This window comes from Dama dama, chromosome 31 (genome assembly GCF_033118175.1).
Source record: "Dama dama isolate Ldn47 chromosome 31, ASM3311817v1, whole genome shotgun sequence".
In the NCBI taxonomy this organism is placed as follows: domain Eukaryota; kingdom Metazoa; phylum Chordata; class Mammalia; order Artiodactyla; family Cervidae; genus Dama; species Dama dama.
The window spans coordinates 15,377,546-15,399,736 of NC_083711.1; the positions used below are offsets into that span (position 1 = coordinate 15,377,546).

Here is a 22,191-nt window from a genome sequence, read left to right on the forward strand (position 1 = left end):
GGCCTTGTCATAACTGCTAAATTATATTAAACATGTGTATGGAATCTAGAAAAGTGGTACTGATGAACCTGTTTTCAAGGCAGGAATAGAGATGTAGACATGGAGAATAGACTTGTGGACATGGGGCTTGGGGAAGAAGGTGGGGTGAATTTAGAGCAGCATTAAAACCCATACAACAGCATACATAAAGTAATAGCTAGTGGGAAGCTGCCATATAACACAGGGAACTCAGCCCGGTGGTCTGTGATACCCTAGATGGGTGGGATGGCAGGGATGAGAGGAAGGCCCAGAAGGGAGGGGACTGACGTATACTTAAGGCTGATTCCTGTTGTTGTACAGAAACCAACACAACAGTGTGAAGCTATTATACTACAGTTGAAAAAAAAAGAATTTGAATTTTAAAACAACATCAGAGATAATGTACTTAGCAGTCAAGCATGTCAAAAAACCTCTTATAATGATATCCAAGTACTCCACTATTTAAATACAAAAACATGATGAGAAGAAAAGAGGAGAAAAGCTGAGACTTAAAAGGTGGAAATAGTAATAAAATCCATCCAAAATGAAATGCAGAGAGAAAAGTCTAATAAAAATGAATTACTTAAGGACTTTGGAACAATATTAAGTGGTTTAACATCTGTGTAATAAAAGTGCCTCAAAGAGGAGAGAGCCAGAAAAACATTTACAGAAATAATAGCCATCATTTTTTCTAAATTTGATGAAAACTAACAACCCACATTTCCAAGAACGTCAACAAACAATAAGCAGGGTAAACATACATGAACAGAAAAAAGAAAGAAGAAATTGCTATGCAAGCCTGAAGACTTTTTTCTGTGTTCATGTTCAAATGAATCCTGCACAGAGAAAGAAAGGGAGAAGGGAGAAAGGGAGAAAGGAAGGGAAAACCATTGAGTCTTATTATTAAATTACTAAGAACAATTATAAAGAGCAAATTTTTAAAGAATTCAGAAAGAAAGGACACATTACCTTCACATGAATAAGCATGAAAATAATTGCATTCTTCTCAACAGATATTAATGAAGCTAAGAATTGCATTTTTAACATCGAGAAAGTAAAACCGTGTCAGCTTAGAATTCTATATCCAATCTCCCACACTCATAGAAAAGTCAGGCCTCCTAAAACTTACCTGAAAGAGATCCTTTGACTTCAACGTAAGTAGAAAAAGAAAAAAGGAAAGAAGTTTTCAAAAACAAGAAAGCAAATAGACAACTAATATAGTTGGGCTTCCCTGGTGGCTCAGATGGTAGAGAATCTGCCTGCTAATGCAGGCGACCCAGGTTCGGTCCCAGGGTCAGGAAGATCCCCTGGAGAAAGGAATGGCTACCTACTCCAGTATTCTTGCCTGAAGAATTCGACAGACAGAGTAGCCTGGAGGGCTACAATTCATGGGGTACCAAAGGGTCAGACACAACTGAGCAACTAACATTTTCACTAATATAATAGTAGTTCCTTGGTCTCTGCATCATCAAATAATTTACCTAAGAAGTGGGTGGAGCTCTTTTACTACAACTATAGTATTTACACCAGCAGCAAATAAGCTGAAGCATCAACTTTGGCAAATGCTATATCATCCCAATTTATCACTATTTTGCAGGGCGTCAGTTTCTGTTAGAAAAATGCCAACGTGTCATAAAGTAACCAGTTGGAAAATAAAACAACACATAATTCAGTAAAGACACCAGGCAAGTGCTTGGTCATGCAAGTCAAATCACCTTTACCAAACATCAGATTGTTATTATTATTTCTTAGCAAGAATTAGATCAGATAGCTTGAAAAGTTACTATATATCCTATTTATCTCAAAATTGTGTTTCAAATAAAGCCTACATATTATTTATATTAGGTGTCTATAACATAATGCTTCTGCAAACAAAAGATACATACACTCATAAACATACTGTGTTCAGTACTGAGGAGGGCTAGGTTAAAATAAGAACGCCTGAGTCAGATTGCTTGTATTCCATTTCTGTTCCACAGTTACATAGCTCCACGACCTTGCCAAGTTACCTAACTTCTTTGAGCCTTATTTTTCTTATATGTAAAATATTAATAATAATAACACATATTTATATCATTTTTGAAGTTAAAATTGATATAAGTATTCCATGTACTATAGTTAGTCCATAGCAAGTATGCAGGTAATATTAACTACTACTATTACTCTTGAGAGTTCCTTGGACAGCAAGGATAACAAACCAGTCAATCCTAAAGGAAATCAACCCTGAATATTTTTTGGAAGGACTGATACTGAAGCTGAAGCTCCAATAATTTGACCACCTGATGCGAAGAGCCAACTCACTGGAAAGACCCTGATGCTGGGAAGGATTGAAGGCCAGAGGAAAAGCGGGTGACAGAGGATGAGATGGTTTGATGGCATCACTGACTCAATGGACATGAGTTTGAGCAAACTCAGGGAGACAGTGAAGGACGGGGAAGCCTGTCATGCTGCGGTCCATAGGTGAGCAAAGAGTCGGACATGACTTAGTGACTGAACAACAACCACTATTACTGCTGCTATTGCAGCTACTACCACAATTACCGGGCTTCCCTCCTAGCTCAGTTGGTAAAGAATCTGCCTACAATGCAGGAGACCCTGGTTCAATTCCTGGGTCGGGAAGATCCACTGGAGAAAGGATAGACTACCCACTCCACTATTCTTGGGCTTCCCTTGTGGCTCAGCTGGTAAAGAATCTGCCTGCAATGTGGGAGACCTGGGCTCGATCCCTGAGTTGGGAAGATCCCCTGGAGAAGGGAAAGTCTACCCATTCCAGTATTCTGGCCTGGAGAATTCCATGGACTGTAGAGTCCACGGGGTCACAGAGTCAGACACGACTGAGTGACTTTCATTCACTCACTCACTACAATTACTGTTATCACCACTATTAATACTGGTACCTGGAGAAGGGCATGGCAACCCACCCCAGTATTCTTGCCTGAAGAATCCCATGGACAGAGGAACTTGGAGGACTGTAGTCCATGGGATCACAAAGAGTCAAACACAACTGAAGTGACTTAACACACAAACACAATACTGGCAAGTGTGCAACTCCCTTTTTCCTTTCGGAATGCTGGAGGGTATTTAGAAATTTTTTTTTTCCAGTTTTCCAGAACCTTTTCAATGTCCATATTTTTGTAAAAAACTTGATCAAGTCATATATTATTTATTCTAAACTTAAGACTTTTATCTGTTTAAAGCATCAGAGATATTTGCTTATTCAATGTTTCTTTATCTTGAGTTTATGCTCATTCCTATCTATTTCCTTCTGCAGATTATTCTTATCAGATAATTCACAAGAAAAATGAGAATAAATCAGCCCTTCTTTTTATCCCTCAGTGTTACATTACTGAATATAATGTTTATCCTTTTCTAGTTCATCATATTGTTGTAATGGGAAAAATATGGTCTGTATGACCCTGCTCTATTGCGTTATGTCCCCCTTTTGACCATCTTAGTGTATATTTAGTAATTTTATAACATTCTTTACTATTTGTATTCTATTACTTTTTCTTTTAAGTAATACCTTGAGCCTTCCCAGTGTTTACCACAGGCTGTTTGCTTACAATGACTGTACAGAAAGAGAAGGCAAAATAAATCTATTCTACAAACCAGGTCCTCTGCCTGGTCAGTGTTGTGAATAGGGAGACAAAGAAATGAAGTGGAAAACTAATAGTAATGCCTATAATTTATGTTTTTTCTACATATGAAACTTGGGTATTTTGGTAAGTTCTTTACTTATTTTATTCTCACTAAACCATAAAATGTAGATAAAAGTATATATATCCTCTCCTTCTTAGAAAGAAAGGGAATGGCTACCCATTCCAGTATTCTTGCCTAGAGAATTCTATGGACAGGGGAGCCTGGTGGGCTATAGACCTTTGGGTCACAGAAAGTCGGACACCATTGAGTGACTAATACTTTCACTTTCACCTACAGGCATTGAGAGGTTAAAGACAGTATCTCTCCATAAGTGAATGCAATAATTAGCATTTAAATTTAGACAGCCTGGTTCCAAAGTCTAAACATGTTATGTTATTTTTTTTTCTATAACTTCATTATAGAGATACCATTTTTAAATATTCATCTCCCTTTATTTTAGAATTGATAATATTTGTGATTAGAATTAGAATTAGGGCAAAGTTTATCTCTTCTCTTGAAACGTTTTCTCTTTCAGAATTTCAAGCTATGAAATTAATTTATTCTGAACACTTTATTTATTTTTTTTTTTTAATTTTTATTATTATTTTTTTTTCCAGTGGGTTTTGTATTCTGAACACTTTAAAACCTGTCTTCCTAAAGAGAGCAGCTTACATTGGACTCTTCCTTCCAGCCCTTTGCTATTACAAACAGTAAAGTAAAATGATGGGACTTCCCTCGTGGTCCAGTGGTTAAGACTCTATGCTTCCAATACAGGGCACACAGGTTTGATTCTTGGCCCAGGAACTAAGATCCCATATGCCTCACAGTGTGGTAGTAAATAAATAAAAAATAAAATGCAATAGCAGTAGCATAGATTAAAAAATAAAGTAAATAAAATAAAATGGCAAGGTGTCTTCTCCCCAAGTTCATAATTTTCTGACCAGGAAGTAATTAGTTACTTCCTGTTGATGACAATCATATAAATCGATATAATTATTCTAATTCTTTCTGTTGTTTTCAAACAGGATTGGAAAAAGTGAAGAAGTTTTCAATCTCTTTGTATTTAGTGGCAAGAGATTTGTGCAAATAAGCTTAGCTGAGGCTCCTTTTTAAGAATTCTAATTCATTTTATATCCAGTAATGTGTCCTTCATTTCTTTTAGTTGGCTAGAAACCCAAAGTGAAGTCTTACATCTTTTCTCTTTCTCTCTCCTTTTTGTCTGGACATATCACACTTTGTTTTTCTTTAATTCCTATGTTTTATGCAATTCTATACAGGTGTGTGTGTATGTGAGTGTGTGTTTTGTCATATCTGACTCTTTGCAACCCCATGGACTGCATCCTGCCAGGCTCTTCTGTCCATGGAAGTTTCTAGGCAGAATCCTGGAGTGGGTTGCCATTTCCTTCTCCAGGGGATCTTCCTGACCCAGAGTCGAACCTGTGTTTCTTGTGTTTCCTGCATCAGCAGGCAGATTCTTTACAGGAGTGACTGTAAAAGACTATTCCTCTTGGATAATCAGACCTTAGATGAAATCTCCATAGACCCTAGATCATCTTCAGCTCGTGGTCTTCAGTAAAATACAATTTTCTCATTTTTGAGAGTCAATAGATACTTATCCTCTATAGTGATTGAAAAGCTGTACTAAGCATTTTACACACATTATTTCATTTATCCTTCACAATCACACAAACAAGATTCTATAATCATTTGAAAGTAAGGAAACTGATGTAATAACCTTGCAGTTACTGGTTGGGACTCTGACAACTTATCTGGTTCTAAGTCCAATTTTCTCCCCTTTAAACAATACTTTTTTCCCAGGTATGTCATCTGTCCAGCGAAGGACCCTCAACCTTACTAGTCAATGAATCTAAGAAGTCAGTCATCAAAGGAATCAGATACCCAGAATATAAATCTTTAGTGAACCTGGTGACCTAGAACCTATCTTTGAGAGCACACATCAGCCAAAAATGAGAGCAGAGTAGAAAATATATGGCCTGAGTGGTGGACAAGCAAGTAATCTTGCTTCCTTGGAAAGACAGTGAAAAAAAAAGAAGTGAGAACAGGAAAAGAAAAGAGCAAATATTTGAGTAAAGTGAAATAAATGCTACAAAAGAAACTGCAAGAAAGAAGGGGAATTTGTATGGATTTGCAAAGCAAATAGGAAAGGTGGGAAAGGTCAGTAAAATTCATAGCAATTAAGCAGTCATTAAACCAGGGGCTTTTGATCAAGACAGAAATAGTGACACATAAGATATTAGTGAAGATGAATTTTTCTCTCCTAATCGGATTCCATCTCTTGGGATAACAACTGGTGATATAACCTACAACCACAATGTTGTAGTATTCTCAATATCAATTGCTTTTCTAAAACAGAGGAATAAATTGCCTTGTATTTTCTATTAAAAGCATTATATTTTTCCTCTCTTATATGGATTTCATATTTTTGCTTATTAACAGTTCTATTGTCTGCAGACAAAATGATTTTGGGGAGGTTAGGATAAGGAGTTAAAATTAAAATATGCTTTTGAAGATTATATTTATCCAGAAGTAATCATTGTGTACTATTCAACTTAACGGTAATGCTGAAGGACTGCCCTAACTTCTACCTAGATAGTTCCATAATTCCAGTAAGAAAAGCAGCAAAGTGGGCAAGAGTTAGCTCCCTGTTTTCCTTCAGATGATGTTTAAAGGATACTGTATTGTCATCATTGAAAGTAATAAAGAAATAATTTGCTTGCAGTATTTTCTTATTGTCCTTTTCTATTATCAGTTGAACTAAAAGAATCAGAGTTATCAAAAAGCAACAGAACCTCTGAAAGGGAAGTCCAGAAGATCCTCATGCTTTTTCATAACTTTAGAATGTCAAAGTAAAGTCAGATAGATAGGAGGGTGGGGGGTGGGTGAACGGAGGGGGGCAGCGTGGGATGGCCTATAAACAGAAACCTCCCACAGAGAAAGTCCCGTAGTTTTCCACTCATCTTTGAATCCTAGTAGAGGTAAGCAGACAATAAAAAAAAACAGACAAAAAAGTAAGTCTTAAACATTTGAAGAATAAACTCTGAACTCCAAAGAATACAGATTTAACAGCCTAGCTTATTGAAAAGAATGATTAAGAAGAAGAAAAAAAAAGTGAATATGCTCATTGAAGACAAAAAATTTTTATTTTTAAAATGTTATTTATAAAGTAACACTGCAAATAATTTACAGCTTCTGAATCCCCCTCCATCACATGATATTTATAATCAAAAAATAAGAATTACAGCTGTTTACCCATCACATGATATTTATAATCAAAAAATAAGAATTACAGCTGTTTACTAAGGAAAATTATGCAATCACATAGTCCAGTCTTAGGCAATCTTTTATCTGCTGTTTTACCATTTCTCATAAATCCACAGGTATTACAATGCACATGCTGTTTTAATGTGACTCCGTTTTGAAATCACAGTTGATCTTCCCAGTTCCATTAGCAGCAGAAGAGAAAACATGCCATACCTAAAAATCTAATTCAAAGCATCAATATTAAACCCAATATGGGACATTATAAAATGAACTCAGTGCTTCAGTAGATAAATTTACTTATCCTGGCTAAGAGAGTATTAGTAAATATAAATTGTCTTTATATCAATTTGTTTATTTGTTAAGGGCCAACTATATAGCTCAGTTGGTAAAGAATCCACCTGCAATGCAGGAGACCCCAATTTGATTCCTGTGTAGGGAAGATGTGCTGGAGAAGGGATAGGCTACCCACTCCAGTATTCTTGGGCTTCCCTTATGGCTCAGCTGGCAAAGAATCCACCTGCAATGTGGGAGACGTGGGTTCGATCCCTGGTTTGGGAAGATTCCCTGGAGAAGGGAAAAGCTACCCACTGCAGTATTCAGTTTGTTAAATTATCATTTTTATTATCATACCATCCTTCAAGAAGGAGCTTGGAAAATCAACTTCCTCACCAATGTTCTTTACCTATGAAAGGCAGAAGCATGGTGGAGGCTTAAAATCTTCTGAGATCAAAAGCTATTGCCCATATTTGTGACTTTCTCAAATGGAGATATTTTCCTTTCTGAAATCCATTTCCAAAGAGTAGTAATCAAGTTTGCTGATAGCCAGATAGAAGCAAGATTAAAAAAAAAAAAAAAAATTCTACAAAAGCACCAAGGAAAACTCCTATTTGTAAACTGTAGCCACTCATTTCAAATCCAGTGAATTTTTAAGAATTCATTGGCCCAGTTTCCAACCGTAGAAAATTTAGTTGAGAAGGTGTTAAATGAAGACTTCCCAGTGTGATTCTACTGATTTTAGCAGCACTTGAAAAATTGGAAATGCAAATTCCCAGACAGCATGCCAGGTCTACCAAGTCAGAATCTCTCATAGTAGGATCCAGCAATTTGTAGATTAACAAACCTTCTGGGTGATTCTTTGTGTGTGTGTGTGTTAGTCATTCAGTCGTGTCCAACTCTTTGAGACCCTGTGAACTGTAGCCCACCAGGCTCCTCTGTCCATGGGATTCTCCAGGCAAGAATACTGGAGTGGGTAGCCATTCCCTTCTCCAGGGGATCTTCCCAACTGAGGGATCAAACTCAAGTCTCCTGCATTCCAGGCAGCTTCTTTACCATATGAGACACCAGGGAAGCCCACGATTCTTAGAGCTATGTGAAGTCAGAAAGATGAAATAATGAAAACAAAGGAAATAGCAATGTAAACCATCTTCTAATATTATTTTCCACTTTATCCAACCATGCCTTTAAGTTCTCTCTTGTTACAGATGGCTTGTATAAATACCTGTGTTTTAGCAGCTGTGTGGTAATCTCTTGATAACAGGAAATTCCCAATTAGCTGAAAATTGTTTTTCAGGAAACAATGTTTGTTTGTTAAATGGTGGTGGTGCTCAAGATGATAACAATCCATCTTCTTCTTATATTGTTATGTGGCTTCTGAAATTCTTCATTTAAAATGAATCACTGTTTAGCCATGAGGCTAAAACAATACATCCCAGAAGTACCAGTTGTCTGCCTCTTGTCTGGGTTGCTTTTGAATGACAGACAGAGACAATTTGGCCCACAAAGTCAAATATATTTATCTGGCTCTCTGGAGGAAAAGCTTACAGACTCCACCAAATCTAACATATCCAAGAACAAACTCTCTAATTACATTTTCATAGTTTTTCCTCTTAAGAGAAAAAAAAAGTACATTCCTAGCCTAGAGTACATTGATACAAGATTTGGATTCCAGGAGAATGAGATTAAATTCCCCATGCAAGATCCTGGCTATTTATAATAAACCTGGGTGGATTCTATTAACCATGTCCTGTTCTATTTTAATGACATAAGTAATTTAGGGACCAATGCTGGGTGGCCAGGTCCAATGAATGACCTGAATCATGGACAATGAAGGTCCAATGAATCAAATATTCATTCCTCAGAGGACTGTTGATGTTTTGATAAAAAATAGACATTCCCCACTGTAGAAACTACTCTGTCTGTATTAAAATCAGTTTCCAGCATCATTAAACTGTGTTTATCCTCCATTAAAGAATGCTCTGAACTTACAAATAGGCATGCTGGATTTGATAGATATCTGCTTCCACATTCTCCTGAGACCTTATAAATATGTCAACAAAGATTGTGTTGTTTTTTTTCCCCAAAAAGGTCATGCACCCACAAAAATAAAAAGTAATGGCAAAGATAAAATGATTAAATAGCAGCAAAATTTGAGAAGTGGGAAAACTCATACACAAATCCTAACTGAATTAGTAGGCCACAGAAGTTAAGACACCTAAGGCGGTTATGTGAAATCCCTCAGCAGGCCCAGTTCCAGAAAGCCTCAGAAGCTGAAGACACCAGATGAGTGGAGAAGCTCAGGAGGATAGCTACAAGTTAGAATTTTATTTGAAATTTCCTACTATCCTAGGAATATAGTATTTATTATTTCTTTTGAAATATATAATATATATTAGCTGTGGATCATTAGTTACATCTAAAGATATTCACATGGTCATACAAGACATATCTAACCATATTTCTGACATTTATTTCTAGGTCTATCCTTTTATAACTTTTACAGATAATGACATACATATTTCATCAGAAAAATAACATCCCACTGAAATTCAGGGACTACACAGTGTGATAATTCAAATATATTATGCATTTAAAAAAACCCATACCTTAAAATTGCATTTTAAAACATAATTGTATATTAAATCTTTTGTTTACTTTTCTCTGATGATACTGAGCATCTTTTTTATGTGCCTGTTGATCATCTGTATACATTGTTTGGAAAAATGTCTATTCAAGTCTTCTGCCCATTTTTAATTAGTTGTATGTTTTGGTTTTTTTTATATTGGATTGCATTAGCTGTTTATATATTTTGAAAATTAACTCCTTATCAATCATATCATCTGCCAATATTTTCTCCCAATCAGTAGGTGGTCTTTTGGTTTTGTTGATGACTTCCTTTGCTGTGCAAAAGCTTTTCAGTTTAAATAGGGCTCATCTGTTTCTTTTTGTTTTTATTTCTGTTGCCATAGGAGACAGATCCAAAAGAATATCGCCTCACACCTGTCAGAATGGTAATCATCAAAGAGTCTACAAATAACAAACATTAGCAAAGAGGCAGAGAAAAGAAATCCTAGTACACTGTTGGTGGGGATGTAAATTGGGTCAGCTACTATAGAAAACAGTGTGGAGGTTCTTCAAGAAACTAAATATAGAACTACCATTGTTGTTGCCATTATTGTTCAGTTGCTAAGTCATGTCTGACTCTTTGCAACCCCATGGGCTGCAGCACACCAGGCCTCCCTATCCTTCACTATCTCTCGGAGTTTGCCTAAGCTCATGTCCACTGAATCAGTGATACTATCTTATGATCCAGCATACCATACCATCCAGCAGTTCCACTCCTAGGTAAACATCAGAAGGAAAAAAAAAAATAACACTAATTGGAAAAGATGCATGTACCCCAATACTCACAGCAGGATTATTTACAATAACTTGACTATGGAATCAACCTAGGTAAGTGTTCAACAGATGAATGGGTAAAGAAGTTGCTGCATGTGTATAATTACATATATATTTATTTTTTAGCAATAAAAAATGAACAGACCAGCAGATGCAAGGAACAAACTAGTGATTACCAGTAGGGAAATGGACAGGATCAAATTAGGGGCAGAGGATTAAGAGGTACAAACTACTCTTTATAAAATAAATACACAATGAGGCTACATTGTTCAGCAAGGGAAATACAGAAATTAATTTGTCATAATTTAAATGAAGCATCATCCACAAAAATATTGAATCAGTATGCTGTATGCTCAAATTTAATATTGTAAATTAATTATACTGCAAAAAAATCAACATAAAATAAGATGTGTATATCAAATTGTCTGATATTGCAAAGGGAACATGATATTCATCAGTGGAAGAATACTGGGAAACTGCTTCTTGCTTAGAGATGATTCTGAAAATGTTGTTGTTCAATAACTTAAGTTGTATCCAATTCTTTGCAAACCCATGCTACAGTCATAGCATGCCAGGCTCCTCTGTCCTCCACTATCTCCTGGAGTTTGCACAAGTTCATGTCCATTGAGTCTGTGATTCTATCTAACCATTTCATCCTCTGTCAGGTCCTTTTTTTTGCCTTCAATCTTTCCCAGCATCAGGGTCTTTTCCAACGAGTCAGCTCTTCGCATCCGGTGGCCAAAGTATTGGAACTTCACCATTAGCAACAGTCCTTCCAATGGACTTTCAGGTTGATTTCCTTTAGGACTGACCGGTTTGATCTCCTTACTTTCCAAGAGACTCTTAAGCGTTTTCTCCAACACCACAACTTGAAACAATCAATTCTTCAGTGCTCAGCCTTCTTCATGGTCCAACTCTCACATCCATATGTGACTACTGGATAAACTATAGTTTTGACTATATGGACCTTTGTCAGCCAAATGATGCCTCTACTTTTGAATATGCTGTCTGCTTCTGAAAATATAGACTCTGCATTTAATTGTGGATCTTATTTTCCCATATGCATTGAATGAGTCTTAAGACATCCTTAATTTCTATCTGTTTTATTTGGTGATGCAAAAAACATGTTGAGTTACTTTAGAAGCATCTCAGTTTCCTTAACTTCATCATTCTAGTTACTTCTGCATTTGGTCCGCACCCCTTCCTGTTTTCTGATCACTTCAATTAATATTTTATCATTTAAATTTTATGAAACAGACATCAAATTTTACTTCACACTCATAGAATTGGTAGAGGAGTGGAGAGCTAGAAACAAAAGATGCTTCACTAAGAGTTTTCTCATGCTCCTTGAAGGTAATGATCATACAAGGGTATATATTAGAAAGTTAAAGGAAAATAATTGCTGTTCATGTCAGTTTGTACTTTTTATTTAGACCATGGGTAATACTATAGGGTGGCCAATTTCTCATAGATATAGTGATAAGGGAAACATATGCAAAATAAGATACCAGATACAGCTTCAGAATTTTCCACCATTCATCAGCTGCTCTTTTAACAGCTAACTATTGTATCTTTGGGGGGCTTCCCTGGTAGTTTAAATATATTTTTAACCTAATGTAGTCTAAAATTAATATGAAAATTAATTTTAAAATGAAGCCAATACCTGAATTATGAAATGAATTTAACTGTCTTTTGGAAACATGGGGAATAAAAGCTCTGAGGAATCTTGCAATAAAAAAAAAAAAAAAGACACAACTTTATAAGATGTGTGTTGATTTGGAAAAAATTCTCTGATTAAACAAGTCAAAAGCCAGTTAAAATGTGACATGAACTGATTTGACTAAGAAGGGATCCAATGTATTGATACTAGTGAAAAAAATTCAGTATCTCTCATAATTACTATGGAGAAGAAAATCATTTAATGGGCAGGAATACCAGGTTTCTGGGAGGATGCAACATTTAAGTAAAGTCCTGAAACATATCTGTGAAATGAGCAGTCTTTTAATTAGTATGAGACCAGCAGCAGTAAGAAATAAAACACAGCATTTCAATGGCTTAACTTAATGGAAATGTAATGGGTGGGCTAAAATGTTCATTTGTATTTTTCCATAACATCTTATAGAAAACCTAAACAACCTTTTTTGGTCAATCAAGCGTTACTGTTTCACATAATATACCAACGCATGTATTCCTAGGACTTCCCCCGTGGCTCAGGTGGTAAAGAATTTGCCGGCAATGCAGAGAATCTGGGTTCAATCCCTGGGTTGGGCTTCCCTGGTGGCTCAGAGGGTAAAGAGTCTGCCTGCAATGCAGGAAGTCCAGGTTCGATTCCTAGGTCCAGAAGATTCCCTGGAGAAGGAAATGGCAACCCACTCCAGTATTCTTGCTTGAAGAATCCCATGGATGGAGGAGCCTGGAGGGCTACAGTCCACGGGGTTGCAAAGAGAACAACAGGACTGAACAACCTCACTTTATGCATTCCTCTGTTGTACACTTCTGCTCCATCTTCTTTTTAGGGTGCTAGCTGATTTTCAATCTGCTTTTTCAATTACTGACTTCTCAAATTGTCCTGTGCTTGAAAAGCAGCTGATGAGTGAGAAAGAAAATGTGGACCTTCACACTAGAAATCACACACACTTACTTCTGCTCACATTCCATCCATGACCCTGCCAAAATGCAAGGGAGCCTAGGGAATAAAGTCCTTGGGCAGGAAGCTGTTCTCTACTATCAGCTCTATATCAGGGGTTGGAAACTTACAGTCTTGGGCCGCATCCAACCTGCTGCCTTTTTTTTTTTCAATGTGTCCTGCAAGTTAAGAATGTGTTTTGCATTTTTAAATAGTTGTTGTATAAGTACCTACACTGTGTTCTGTCTTTTGCCCCTTGGACTGCAAAGCATCAAATATTTACCAGTTGGATCTTGACAGGAAAATTTGCTGACTCTTTCTTACACTACAGGAAAAAAAACCCTGACTTGGGTATTTAGTCCTTCTAGCCTCCAAGTTCTTATATGTAGACCTTTCCCATACATAGAAGCTTTGCATTCTCTCTCAGGGAACCACATTGTGTGTGATTCAGATATGGCATCCAGCTCAAGGTAGGTACAATCTGTACCTTCTGGTCCACATAGGGCTGCTCTTGATCTAGAAAATCATAAAGGGCAAGTTATTATCTCAGCTCTATTCATGTCTTCATGACCAATATAAAATGATGATGCGAGATTAGCACAATAACCATCATCATCTATGACAAGGGAAAACAGGAGACTTAACAGCAATATACAGAGAAATAATGAAAAGCCTCCTATAGGTATTAATGTCCTAGTGCTGGAAGCATTTCCTTAAGTAGACCCTGAGGAATGCCCTTGTCCATTGTTCTCACACCTCTTAGCTTTGACTTCTGGAAGATTCTTCCTAAGCATTATTCTCCATGGTCACATCTGAAGTAGGTATTAGGAAGCAGTGCCTTTTTAGTGGGCTTCTCAGATTTGCCAACTCACACCCTTCTGATGCAATTTTGAAGCCTAAGTCTTGGTTTAAAAGCTCCAATACTCAATGATTTCTTTCTTTTGGGCTCATGGCTTCTTCATATTATAGTTCCTTTCAAAAGACTGAAAGTCTCTGAATTAAGGTTGCCAGATAAAATACAGGATGCCCAGTGAAATTAGAATTTCAGATAAACAACCTAACATAAGTGTGCTCCCTGTAATAGTTTCTATAATAAGTATAATATATATTTGGAGTATACTTGCTCTAAAATATTATTTGCTGTTTATCTGAAATTCTAGTTTAGCTGGGTATTTCACATTTTCATTTTTAAATCTGGCAGCCCTATCTTGAATTCTTCATGTTCATGTTTCAATAATAAGTCCCAACATGATTTCTAGATACTACCCCCAAACCTGACTCATTCATTGGTTTCTTAGACCCATTAGTTCTTCCTTCAAGTCTGTGGGGACCATATTGCCACTGTACCAATAGGATGGAAGAGAAGATCTACAGTTCATAATGATCTTTGATGCAGTGCTGAGTCTTAATGGGTCCTTAAAACTCAAAGATGGTTATGTCTGTAAACATTGGACAATGGAGGCTTCTGAACCCATACAGAGAGAGCTTATATTCTTGCACAATTTTTATTCTCTTCTAAATATACTCAATCAAATCAATTATAGCTTGAGCTCATCTCCTTCTAAACTGCTAAACTCAGCAAATGACAGCCAACATAAGCTGTTAACAGCTGACTTTCCCATTTTCTCCCCTACAGGCTTAGTCAACAAGTGGTTGGTGTTCCAGTGTATTACAGGCAAAATTTTGCACAATGTTTTCAGTGTTTTCCCCTTACAAGTTATGGTTCCTTCGGCAACATAAGTTCTCCCTTTGATTGCTGCATGATTGCTAAGTCAGTACCATATTTTAGGCTTTTATTAAAGCAACACCCACCAAATACAACAGTATTTATATAGTTTAAAAGTAATTTCAGCTGCTTTACAAATGAGCCATACAATCTCAGTGGTTTGACCCAGGAGAAGCTATTTCTCAATTAAGTAACAGTCTCCTAAAGATGTTTTATCAAAGGACTATGAGGAAAGTACCTCTGCCTAAGAATTGATGCTTTTGAACTGTGGTGTTGGAGAAGACTCTTGAGAGTCCCTTGGACTGCAAGGAAATCCATCCTAAAAGAAATCAGTCCTGAATATTTATTGGAAGGACTGGTGCTAAAGCTGAAACTCCAATACTTCAGCCATGAGTTTGAGCAAGCTGCAGGATTTGGTGATGGACAGAGAAACCTGGTGTGCTGCAGTTCATGGGGTTGCAAAGAGTTGGACACGACTGAGTGACTAAACTGAACTGAACCTCTGCTCCATTCATTCAGTAAGGGTTTCAGGTAGATAAGGTACATGATCTTCAATAAGATGTTGGCTTGGGCTTTGGTACCCAAGACACAGAAGGGAATAACCAAAGGAGAAGGGACATGTGCTTTTTCCATCTTTGACCAGGAAAAAGCACACTAGCATACTGTGACCAGGAGAAATAACCAAATGCCCTGCTTAGATGCAAGAGGACTGAGGCATGTAGACCCTGATTAGGCAACTGTGAGTGGAGATGTGAAATTTTGATGGATACCTGGTCATTTATGCTACAAATGCCTCTTCCCATCTCATCCCAAGCAGTCATACACAATGGAAACATCTATTGAACGCCTGTTATTTGCAAAGTACTACAGTGAATGCTTAAAAAAAAAAAATCTAAGAAAAAAAAATCTATGGTCCATGCTGGACACTAGTTATATGCTGTTAGTTTGCAGGTACCACTATAAAAATACCAGAGACTGGGTGGCTTAATCAACAGAAATTTATTTTCTTACAGTTCTGGAAGCTAGAAGTCCAATATCAAGGTGTCCAAGGTTAGTTTCCTCTGAGGTCCGTGGGAGAAGGAGCTTTCCCAGGACTCTCTCCTTGACTTGCAGATGGCTGTCTTCTCCATGCATCTTTACATGGTCTTCCTTCTGTGTACATGTTCTAATTCCCTCTTCTAGACAGCAAGTCAGTCATATTTGGCTTGTGGCCCACTCTTCAGGTCCTTTAAAGACTCCGTCTCCAAATGCAGTCGCATTCTGAGGTACATGGTATTAGGAATTCAACATACTTTGGGAGGAAACACATGTCTTAGAAAATATATTTTCTTACTTTATTTTTTTATTCCTTTTCCTACATGGAATGACTTATAAGAATTATCCCTCCAAGTTCAACATCTTGTGATGGTTAACTTTATGTGTTAACTTAACCGGGCTAAGGGCTGCTCGGAGAGTTGGTGAAACAAGATTTCTGGGAGTGTTTGTGAGGGGTCTCTGGAAAAGACTTCTCTGCTTGAGCTGAAATATCCATCCAAGTTCTTGGGCCCTCTGTTTCTCCACTCATCCCTAACTAATACACTTCTGAAGTTATTATCTTTTTAATCAGAGGGAAAAAATTTCTTAGAGAAGAATAATATTCCTAGATAAGAATAATTAAACTACAATTAACTTAGAGAAAAAAATAAAACCAACAATAATGTAAGTTATTGTGTCTGTACCTTTAAGGATTAAAAAAAAAATAAAACACTGTTAAAACAGTGTGATGTCAAAGAACAAAGTTTGACTTTTCAATATAGAAAAAATACAATAAATAATATACTAAAGTTACTTTGTTTAACAGGACTAATTTTATTTCATTTAATTTAAAGAGTAGACTTTCTAAGACTTTATCATGAATAAGTACTTCTAATGAGTAGAATACCTCTTCACGTGAAATATCTCCTTGTGTTAAATATTTCAGATATGGAAGGGCCTGAGAGACTCTAGATTGTGTGAACTTTTTGTGGTCTTGAGTTCCAGGATAGCTATTAAATATAGTCATTATAATAATTATACAAAAATCACTTTTTAAAACTTAAATAGGATTACAAAGTTCATACAACCAAAGTGTAAACAATTTGAAAGCAGAGAAATCGGACTTAGAATCCGTGACTACATTTGAAGTTCCCTCAGATACAATGTAATTTAATTGCAATTAATCCTTAAGTGTTTCCAGAAGAGTGATAAAGGACTCTCATGCCAAGTGGGAAGAAACTTCTGGGAAAGAAATGTAAAGAAAACTCTACAGTCTAAAATTAAAATGTAAAAACAAGTCTGCTGACTCACAAAAATCCACTGTGATTGTCTCACAGTAATGAGGGCATGCATCTTACTTTGTTTTTTTTATTTCCTAGTCTTCTTAATAAGTCTACCCACTTCCCATCATCTGTTTCCGTTTTACGTCCCTGGCCATACATATCCACATTTCTGAGCTGACCCTTAGGTGTAGGTGTCAGATCTGTGGCCATAAAATAATTTCCCTGTGGCTGAAACAATCCTGCCTACATAGCGGGGAAAGGCACAATTTTGGTCCATGTGAAATAATCTCTAATGTGCAAGGCTTCTTTGGCTCAATCTCTATAATCCATGAGAACAACTGAACAAAAACGACAGAGCAGTAGTTAACAAGGCTCACTTTACATGCTGCAGTATTAATTCCAAAAAATTCTTTAAGAAAAATCCTCTTTCTGCAGGGCATTGTTTTAACCAATGAACATAGAGTGAGATGTTTTCTCTGAGCTAATAGGAAATTGACCCAGCAGTGAACTATAGCAAGAACTTGATTTGGCACATAGAAAAGAAATTTTCTGACCACTCAGCCAGAATCCATCATTTCATTACCAGATTTTAAAAAAAGGATCCTAAGAGTTACACAGGTGCTGCTGGTAGACTAATTATAGGTGCCAAGTCAAGTGAGTCTTCTTTGGCATCAAGCTGGTTCAATTTTATGATGCCTTGACTCAGTTATAAAAATACACCCTTCCATTAGCAGGAATGTTACACAAAATATGCAGCTCAGTGCTGTATGGAGTTTAATTCACCTGAAGTTTACCAGTCAACTTTGCACCTTCCCAATTAAGTAACAATAACATTTTCCAGAGATCTACAGATAAATCCACCTTCATAAAACTGCCATCAGACTAAATGAGGGTTTCTCAACCTCATCACTCTTGACATTTATGGTCCAGATAACTCTTTGTTGTAAAGCACTCCACTGCTCATTAAAAGAAATTTAGCAGCATCCCTAGACTCTATCTGGGGCTTCCAATGGTTCAGAGGGTAAAGAATCTGCCTGCAATGCAGGAAAACTAGGTGATGCAGGTTTGATCCCTGGATTGGGAAGGTCCCCGGAGGAGAAAAATGGCAACCCAATCCAGTATTCTTGCTTCAAAAATCCCATGGACCAAGGAGCCTGGTAGGCTATAGTCCATGGAATCACAAAGAGTCAGACATGACTGACGGACTACACATGCACCCACTGGTCTCTATCTATTCAACAGATGCAAGTTTTGTGCTTCCAACTGAGATAATGAAAAATGATTCCAGATATTGCTAAGTGACCCTGGGGGCAGGGGGTAGGAAGGAAAACCACTCTGGTTAAAAATTATTTATCTAATTATGAGGTTGGGATTAGCATATTCACACAGTTATATATAGATCACCAACAAGGACCTACTGTACAGCACAGGGAACTGCATTCAATATTTTTTAATAGCCTACAAGTGAAAAGAATCTGAAAAAGAATATATATATATATATATATATATATAATATATACACATATATTATATTCATTTATAAAACTGAATCTCTGTACTGTATACCTGAAATTAACAATATTATAAATCAACTATGGTGGTGGTGGTGGTTTAGTCGCTAAGTTGTGTCCAACTCTTTGTGACCCCATGGACTGTAGCCCACCAGGCTCCTCTGTCCATGGGATTCTCCAGGCAAGAATACTGGAGTGGGTTGCCATTTCCTTCTCCAGGGTTCTTCCTGACCGAGGAATCGAACCTGGGTCTCCCACATTGTAGATAGCAAAAAATCAACTATACTTTAAAAAAAATCCCCCATAACATATTAAAAGCTCATTCATATAAAATAGGCCTACTACACAGGAATGTCTACATAGTTTCTGGGGCCCAGTGCAAATTAAACATCTGGGCCCCTTTCTCAAAAACATTAAGAATTCTAACATGGCCACAGCAAAGCTTTAAACTAAATATTGGATCTTTCTAAGCACGAGGTCTTACATGACTATGTAAGTCATAAACTCATGAAACTGGCTCTGATGCTACATTATTTCACCCCGTTCCTCAAGACCCCAATGCTAATAACACACATTTGTATAGTTATAACTTACAGAGACCTGGCTCACAATTGTTTTCCACATTCTTCTTCTTTGTATTAATATGTATAACATGAGGTAGCTTCTTTCACCACCACCTTCATTCCACCACCTGAATGTCCACATTCATACTGTTTACCATCCTCCCAGGCACTAACCTCTTTACTTTTCCTCCCATTTCTTCATTTATGTGGCTACTGGAACCAGACAAGAGCATTCACCTTAATGACTAGTTCTCCATCCATCACTCCACGGCCAACTCTCCACCCAACACCGAAGAGTCAGACTGTCTTGGGCCACTTCTTATCTTCACTCCATGTCCACTCACCTCCCACAAAACGCTGTGCCACAGCCCTGCCCCAGAGGACTTCAAAATAACTGACCCCAATCAGCTTGATGAACACAATTCCATGATGGTGCCTATTTTGTTTTGACCAAAAGCAACCACTTGTTAAGTTCTTTCTGAGGTGGTAAACTTTAGTCTTGAAATACTATTATACCAGCATTTTGCAGGTGAAGAAACCAAGGATTTGCACAGTTTAATAGGAAAGCTCAAGCTTGCCTAAGATCACACAGGAAAGCGTAGGATTTGAAGTCATATTTACCTAACTCCAATCCTTGAACTTAACCACTGTCTAACTTCCCCTTAACCTTTCTCCTGATTACTGAGTATGTTTTATTATGATTCCTCCTGTTAGCTGTGAAGATGTGTGTCAAAACCAAAGGGAGACTATCAGAAAACTTTGGGCTTAGTATTAGTAATGATTATTCAACAGGAAGAAAATACAGTATCAGGCAAGTCTAACATTGATGTTTTAATATTTTATCACACTTGTCAAAATAAAGCGGAGTAATCCCCAAACTGGCTTTTTTTTGAAGATATCAACACTCTTTAACACAAAACTTTGCTTCTGTTCCACAATGGATCAACATTAATAGTTCGTTTCCATGTATATGTTATTATCAGCTAACTCAGAACTATAAAAATAAGTTTAAAAGTGAAATTTATTTGATTTCATTTTTGTACTACAGTAATCACAGTTTCTAACATATAATTTCCTACGTACTTGTTCTTAAGTATTAGCCTATATTTTCACACTCACATCTAGAACTTTTCTTGATAATTTTATCTCAAAAGTTTTTACACTGTTAATGAAGCATTTTTCCTTCTGAAACATACATGCATTCACTTTACACTAAAATTTGATTTCCTTGTTTATAGGTGACTGGCATTTTAGAAATCTGTTCTGTTGAAAGAAATTTCTGTACCCTGAACTCCTATGCCACCAGTCTTTTGCAGTAAACGCTGATGACTAAATTTAGCCATTGTGAAATAGTCCCACGAGAAAAGAAGGAAAAATGTAGAATAATATAATAATGAACATCTTTGTATTTTTTTCAATGTATTGAATCTGCCACAGCCATCTGTAGGTCACAGGCCCTGCATGGGAAAAACGCTCCACGGTTCAAGAATGTGTGAGAAAGTAAAGCCATTCAACATTCAACGTCAGAAGAGTCATTTGTTTCGCGTATATAGCCATTCCAAAGTCTTGAGAAGTTAGGAAAAATCTAAGAGGAAAAGAAATTCTTTTGTCAATTGAAATGACTAAAATATGAGGAGTGTCTCTAAGCACTGGATGTAAAGATATCCACCCATGGATCTCACCACTGTGGCAAAATGCAGAGTTGTATGTGTACAGAAATGAAAGTTGGGAGACAGCTGAGCAAGCACTGTAAGATGGGTTCTGGATAAATTTTTATAAATAATGAAAATGTGGTCTTATATATTATTATTCACAGGGCCAAAACTCATGAGAAAGCAAAAAAGGAAAAAGACAAAGTAATCAAAAGCCATTTATTAACATTTTAAGTATTCATATAGAGTTTAAATGCAGAAGGAAAACTTCAGTATTACTCTCACGGTAGGTGTTTTAGGCCATTCATTTCTCTATGAATTTTATCAATGTCCTTTTTCAGAAATTGTTAACATCTCCTTTTGAGCCAAACTTCATTTCTTCACCTTATTAATTGCATTTTAGTTTACACAGTACAACCATTCTAAAAAAGTAAATAAAAATAAATCTCTCTTTCTTTTCTTCCCTTCATACTTTCACAATCAAATTTCTACAAAGAATATGTGTATTATCACCTTTATAAAACTCCTATTTTCTCCTCAACCAACTGAAATCTGGTATGTGTCTCCATCATTTCATATGTATCAAATTCTTTCTAGTTCTCAACAATTTTGTATTATTTATAGAGTTTCTGGTCAGTGGCCAGTTGTAAAGACTTTAGCTGTGGACCCCTAGATTTCAAACTTGGCTCTGATATTGCTTTCTGTGGGATGGTACACAAATTATGTAATTTCTTGGAGCCTCCATTTAAAGGTGATAATAATAAACAATTAGGATGGTTATGCAGATTCAACAAGGCAGTGTGAGCAAAACAATCATCACAGTAATGGCACAAAATTGCAATGATTACTGATGGCTTTGTTAATACTGTTAATGCAATTAATAGATTATTAATAATTATTACTTTTGAAACACCCTTGCTCCTCAAGTTCTAGGACAGTAACCTTCCTGCTTTATTTCCTGCTTTATCATCTCCTTTGTCACCTCCTTTTGCTCACTCTTAAAATATTATGATTGCCAGGCCTCTGACCCTGAGTTTTCCTTTCTACTCTGCATACTCTCCCTGGCTCCATGTATTCCATAGACTTCAACTACTTCCTCAATACTGATGATTCTCCAATTAATATCCCTGCTTTAGTTTCTCTTCTGAGGTATGGTTCTATATATACCACAGACCAGTGGAATCTTCACCTCATTGTCCATG

At 36.7% G+C, this 22,191-nt stretch overlaps 1 pseudogene; it reads left to right on the forward strand.

Annotated features, from left to right (window-relative positions):
- The first annotated feature begins 3,545 nt into the window (after positions 1-3,545).
- LOC133050269 (small nucleolar RNA SNORA51) lies at positions 3,546-3,669 on the forward strand (annotated as a pseudogene).
- The last annotated feature ends 18,522 nt before the right edge of the window (positions 3,670-22,191 follow it).